This window comes from Candoia aspera, chromosome 3 (genome assembly GCF_035149785.1).
Source record: "Candoia aspera isolate rCanAsp1 chromosome 3, rCanAsp1.hap2, whole genome shotgun sequence".
Lineage (NCBI taxonomy): Eukaryota > Metazoa > Chordata > Lepidosauria > Squamata > Boidae > Candoia > Candoia aspera.
The window spans coordinates 190,827,000-190,832,999 of NC_086155.1; positions in this window are offsets into that span (position 1 = coordinate 190,827,000).

A 6,000-nucleotide genomic window follows, 5' to 3' on the forward strand; every position below is an offset into this window, starting at 1 on the left:
GCCAAAATTGAGAAACACTGATCTACAGGCTACAGAAGTTCTAAAGTCCCATTCTTTCAGTGAGATTATTCAGCTGAAACAAGCTGGTCAGTTTGAAGGCTTCTCATCTTTGAAGGGAACAAGCTCTCTCTAAGCTAAGCTTGCACAACTAGTAGAGGGGAAAGAGCCACCTTGATAAATTAAAAATAATCACAGGCCACAGGCCAGGAATACTGGTTCACCAATCAGCTGTTTAGCAGTTAATGGAGCAGTGGCAGTGCTGGAGCTGGTGGTGGCAGCGCAAGGTTTGGAGGTGGCAGCCTCCCAGGTAGACCAGACAAGAAACATGACAAGATGAGCTAATTCTAATTTATTGTAAGGCTACATTGACAGAATCTTGCAAGTCTGAAAGTACAAACCTCCCACCCTCCCTATTTACCGCCTGAGTAGTTAGGGCGTGTCCTTTCTAAGTTTCTTTCTCTATCCGTTATGCAGCCATGGGCTCCCCCCCACCCCCTTTTATCTGATTGTTCCCTGGGCAGCATCTCTTCCCCTCACCTCTCAAAGTCATTCCCACGTACCATTACGGGAGGCATTTAATGGGCTTGGCAACAGTGAATTTATTAACTTTTCAAAAAACGCTGGTGGGCCATACAAGGCAGCTTGGTGGGCGGCCTGTAGGCTTATACTGTGCAGGCCTCCTCTAGGCCAATCAGTCACCCATCCATTTAAATAAGGAAAAGGAAGTGGCTACAGAACAGTTGCTGAGCCCAGGGGCTAGACGAAAGATGCAACCCTCAGCATCCCTATCCAGCAACTTGCAGCAGAACAGATCAGGGATCCTAACTGCATCTCCTCAAGCCTCCTTCTTCATCTGCCCTAGATTATCGGCATGGAAGGTCTGGTGCTGGCTTAAAAGGATTGCATACAGTACATGCGTAAAATTGGCCTTGGGCTGCCTCAGTGGCAGGCTAGCAACAAGATGACAGCTGCATGATGACAACCTGTCTTCAGCAAATGGTAAATTGGGCAACCAGGAAGTGTGGATGAGCCCTACATGACTCACACAAAACCCAACGTGCAGTTAATTGAGTAAACCTTGCTTCCATGGGCGCATATGTTGGGCAAATATGACTTGCAGGTTTAAAACCTGAATTAGGTTAATTTATTAAGATACCTCAGTATCACAAAATCCACATACAGGTAGTCCTCACTTAGCGACCACTTCTTCAGCGACCATTTGAAGTTATGATGGTGCTGAATGGGGAGACTTACGGCTGGGTATGAATGAAAGATGTCTTTGGCTCTTCCCCGTAAAATCCTGCCTATATGAATCCAGTGACTGCCATATCAGGCAGCACCTAAGATCAACACCAAACATAACAGATGAAACTTTTTTGAAGCCCTGAAGTAGAAAGGACCAAAGTGTGTGAGGTGTTCAAGATGTGCCCCCTCAGGGCATAGAGGTGATGCTTCCAATAGCTTTTAGTCTTGTTCAGCAGTTGGGTTAGCTCCTGGAAGTGGTCTTGGGAGCTTTCTGTTGAAAAAGAGTTTGTGCTGCTTTGTGAAGCAGCTTCAGAGGGATATTCCAGGAGAGTTCTTTTGAAGCTAAACACCCCTGCAAAACTTTGCGCAGGCTAGAAGATTTCCTCTCTCTCTTGTGCCACCCCAAATTTAAAAATAGACTGTTTTTGAAACAGAACTCCCTCACCCCATAATTAATGTGTGTTTCATCAGAAGGGAAGCAGGTGGGGGGAAAACAAGAATAATATAGCTATGTTTGTACAATGTGCTTACCCATGATTAAATGAACCACGTTTGATTCAGTTAACCCAATTTTCTAGGTTTACATGATATACTAACTACATAAACTAACTACAGGACTAGGTTTACAAAATATGATCAGCTAAAATGTGGTTCATTAGTTTGTGGCTCAGTACAAAAACAAAAGCAGCCTTTTATTTGTAAGTCTCTTGCAGTGTTTGCGGGCACCCTAAACCAGCCTTTCTCAATCTTTTGACCCTGGAGGAACCCTTGAAATATTTTTCAGGTCTTGGAGAACCCCTGCACATTCAGGCCCCAAAATAGGCCACAAGTTACAAAATTATTATATTCGTTTCATGGGTAGGCCTGTATATATGCATTAACAGTATTCTCAAACTAAGAATAAAGAATAAAACTTACCTCTTCAATGTGAAGTTGCCTGAATTTGAAATAATTTTTTAAATAAATCATGATTTCCCAGGGAACCCCTAGTGAGCTGTTGTGGAACTCTAGGGTTCCACAGAATCCTGGTTGAGAAACCCTGCCCTAAACTATAAACTAATCAGCATTTCCAAATATACCCCATGTGGTTAGCTCACAGTTCAGTGTGTCTTATGAACCAAGAAAATTGGATTGAATAAACCATGGTTTAGGTAATGGTACTTAAGTGTGTTGTACGAACACAGCCTCTGGTGTCTTAAAATTTGATGCAGCCACAGACCATCCAGAAGGATTGCTCAGTGTGTCTGTATAATGGTCAATTTACAAAGAGAAAGACATAGTCACAGATTTTATATCTCACAATTGTGGGAATGGCTTTTATAGGCTACATGTTTTGCAGCAGACCAACTCAGTATCTTCTCTGAAAAATGTCAGCAATTTCTTAAACCAGCGTTCAGAAGTTTTACCAAGAACATACTGGCTTACCAAGAACATAACTTTTAATATACCTTCTTCCCATTATATCATAAATGACTTGATTCATAAAATTTATGTATGATGCTTGCCTGTTATGTTCATTATGGTGCAATCCTATGCATGTTTATTCAGAAGTAGGCCCAGTTGAATTCATTGTGGCTTATTCCCCAAGCAGATTGCCGTCTTAGGGAAGTATTGTTCTTTTTTTCTTCAGTTTTTTTTTAAAGTGGAAAGTGTCAAACATCTTGCTTTAACTCCAAGATATCTTTGGCTTCTCGAGATTAGTGGTCCTGCTGAGAAAGGAAATAATTAAAGTCTCCATGGCTGGAGGAATTCTCTCTGGGAGATGGCTCTGCTCAAGGCTTTTCTCAGACTCAGCAAGATTTCTTTCTGAATGGGCTTGGAGGAATATAAAAGCTTAAATCCATGACCTCCATTGGCTTCTAACAATAGAGAAGTCTGCATATGGAATTTGAATAGGACTCTGTGTGTTTATTATTACAGAATATTTTCATTATGGAAACTGCCACTGAAGTGGACTTTAATTTCTGGGAGACAAAGCTCCCTGTGTCTGTTTTGGGGAAGTATATAAAAAGGGCTTAAAAAGAAGGTAATTAACAAAGCCATTCAAAACGTGGCTTTTTAGTCTAATATGCACTACAGAAAAAGAAAAGGATAATTTACAAGCGGGCAATCTGATTTTTGTATTTTGTTTAACACCTGGGTTTTACATTAGCAGCAAGAATGAATTTCCTTTTGGAGAGCTGTTCCAGACTGAAAATAGCCCTCCAGTGATTCTCTGTTATCAGCCTTAAAGTGACCTAAAATAGCTTCAGTACAGAAGTTCTGGAGAGAGAGAGGTTTTCTGCAAATAAAAGGAGGGAATATTTGGCAGAACAATCAAGTCAAGTTGTATGTAGCCTTTCCCTCCATGAGATCTGGAGATATTTCCATGGAAAGTGATACAGGAAAAATATGCCTTTAGAAATTTGCCATCTCTCTGAGTTTTCCAAGATTTGGGGAACAAAGTATTTGACTCCTGCTGGGTCCCACTGACAGAATAAAGCCATGTATACAAAGCATGTATATATCTACTGGAATCATTTAAAAACAATGAGGAAACAATGAAACCAGAAAAAGCAATCTAATAGAGAACTTCAAAATCAGTGGTTATCAGATAAAGTGAGTATGACATAATAATGTCCAGTTTGAATACTATACTTTAAGGAAGATTTAAGGAAAAGAGAGCCATCTGTTCACAGAACACATAGTGATCGTGAAAATCCTTGCAACTAAATTCTTGACATGAGCTCAGTTGCTCATGAAACATCTTTTATGGAGGATTACATCCTGCTCTAAAACCTATCGTGGTTTTAAGTCTTGTTGTTTATTCGTTTAGTCGCTTCCGACTCTTCGTGACTTCATGGACCAGCCCACGCCAGAGCTTCCTGTCAGTCGTCAACACCCCCAGCTCCCCCAGGGATGAGTCCGTCACCTCTAGAATGTCATCCATTCACCTTGCCCTTGGTCGGCCCCTCTTCCTTTTGCCTTCCACTCTCCCTAGCATCAGCATCTTCTCCAGGGTGTCCTGTCTTCTCATTATGTGGCCAAAGTATTTCATTTTTGCCTTTAATACCATTCCCTCAAGTGAGCAGTCTGGCTTTATTTCCTGGAGGATGGACTGGTTGGATCTTCTTGCAGTCCAAGGCACTCTCAGAATTTTCCTCCAACACCACAGTTCAAAAGCATCAATCTTCCTTCTCTCAGCCTTCCTTATGGTCCAGCTCTCGCAGCCATATGTTACTATGGGGAACACCATTGCTTTAACTATGCGGACCTTTGTTGTCAATGTGATGTCTCTGCTCTTAACTATTTTATCGAGATTTGTCATTGCTCTTCTCCCAAGGATTAAGCGTCTTCTGATTTCCTGACTGCAGTCAGCATCTGCAGCACCTAGAAATACAAAGTCGTTCACTGCTTCTACATTTTCTCCCTCTATTTGCCAGTTATCAATCAAGTTGGTTGCCATAATCTTGGTTTTTTTCAGGTTTTTCAGGTTTAGCTGCAAGCCAGCTTTTGCACTTTCTTCTTTCACCTTCATCATAAGGCTCCTCAGTTCCTCTTCGCTTTCAGCCATCAAAGTGGTATCATCTGCATATCTGAGATTGTTAATGTTTCTTCCAGCGATTTTAACTCCAGCCTTGGATTCCTTAAGCCCAGCATGTCACATGATGTGTTCTGCGTACAAGTTCAATAGGTAGGGTGAGAAGATACAGCCCTGCCGTACTCCTTTCCCAATCTTAAACCAGTCCATTGTTCCGTGGTCTGTTCTTACTGTTGCTACTTGGTCGTTATACGGATTCTTCAGGAGGCAGACAAGATGACTTGGTATCCCCATACCACTAAGAACTTGCCACAATTTGTTATGGTCCACACAGTCAAAGGCTTTAGAATAGTCGATAAAACAGAAATAGATGTGTTTCTGAAACTCCCTGGCTTTTTCCATTATCCAGCGGATATTGGCAATTTGGTCCCTGGTTCCTCTGCCTTTTCTAAACCCAGCTTGTACATCTGGCAATTCTTGCTGCATGAATTGCTGAAGTCTACCTTGCAGGATCTTGAGCATTACCTTACTGGCATGTGAAATGAGTGCCACTGTTCGATAGTTTGAGCATTCTTTAGTGTTCTCCTTTTTTGGTCTGGGGATATAAGTTGATTTTTTCCAATCTGATGGCCATTCTTGTGTTTTCCAAATTTGCTGGCATATAGCATGCATTACCTTGACAGCATCACCTTGCAAGATTTTGAACAGTTCAGCTGGGATGCTGTCGTCTCCTGCTGCCTTGTTATTAGCAATGCTTCTTAAGGCCCATTCAACCTCACTCTTCAGGATGTCTGGCTCTAGCTCACTGACCACACCGTCAAAGCTATCCCCGATATTGTTATCCTTCCTATACAGGTCTTCCGTATATTCTTGCCACCTTTTCTTGATCTCTTCTTCTTCTGTTAGGTCCTTGCCATCTTTGTTTTTGATCATACCCATTTTGGTCTGGAATTTACCTCCGATGTTTCTAATTTTCTGGAAGAGGTCTCTTATCCTTCCCATTCTATTGTCTTCTTCCATTTCCGCGCACTGCATGTTTAAAAATAATTCCTTATCTCTTCTGGCTAACCTCTGGAATTTTGCATTTAATTGGGCATATCTCCCCCTATCACTGTTGCCTTTTGCTTTACTTCTTTCTTGGGCTACTTCTAGTGTCTCAGCAGACAGCCATTTTGCCTTCTTGGTTTTCTCTTTCTTTGGGATGTATTTTGTTGCCGCCTCCTGAACAATGTTGT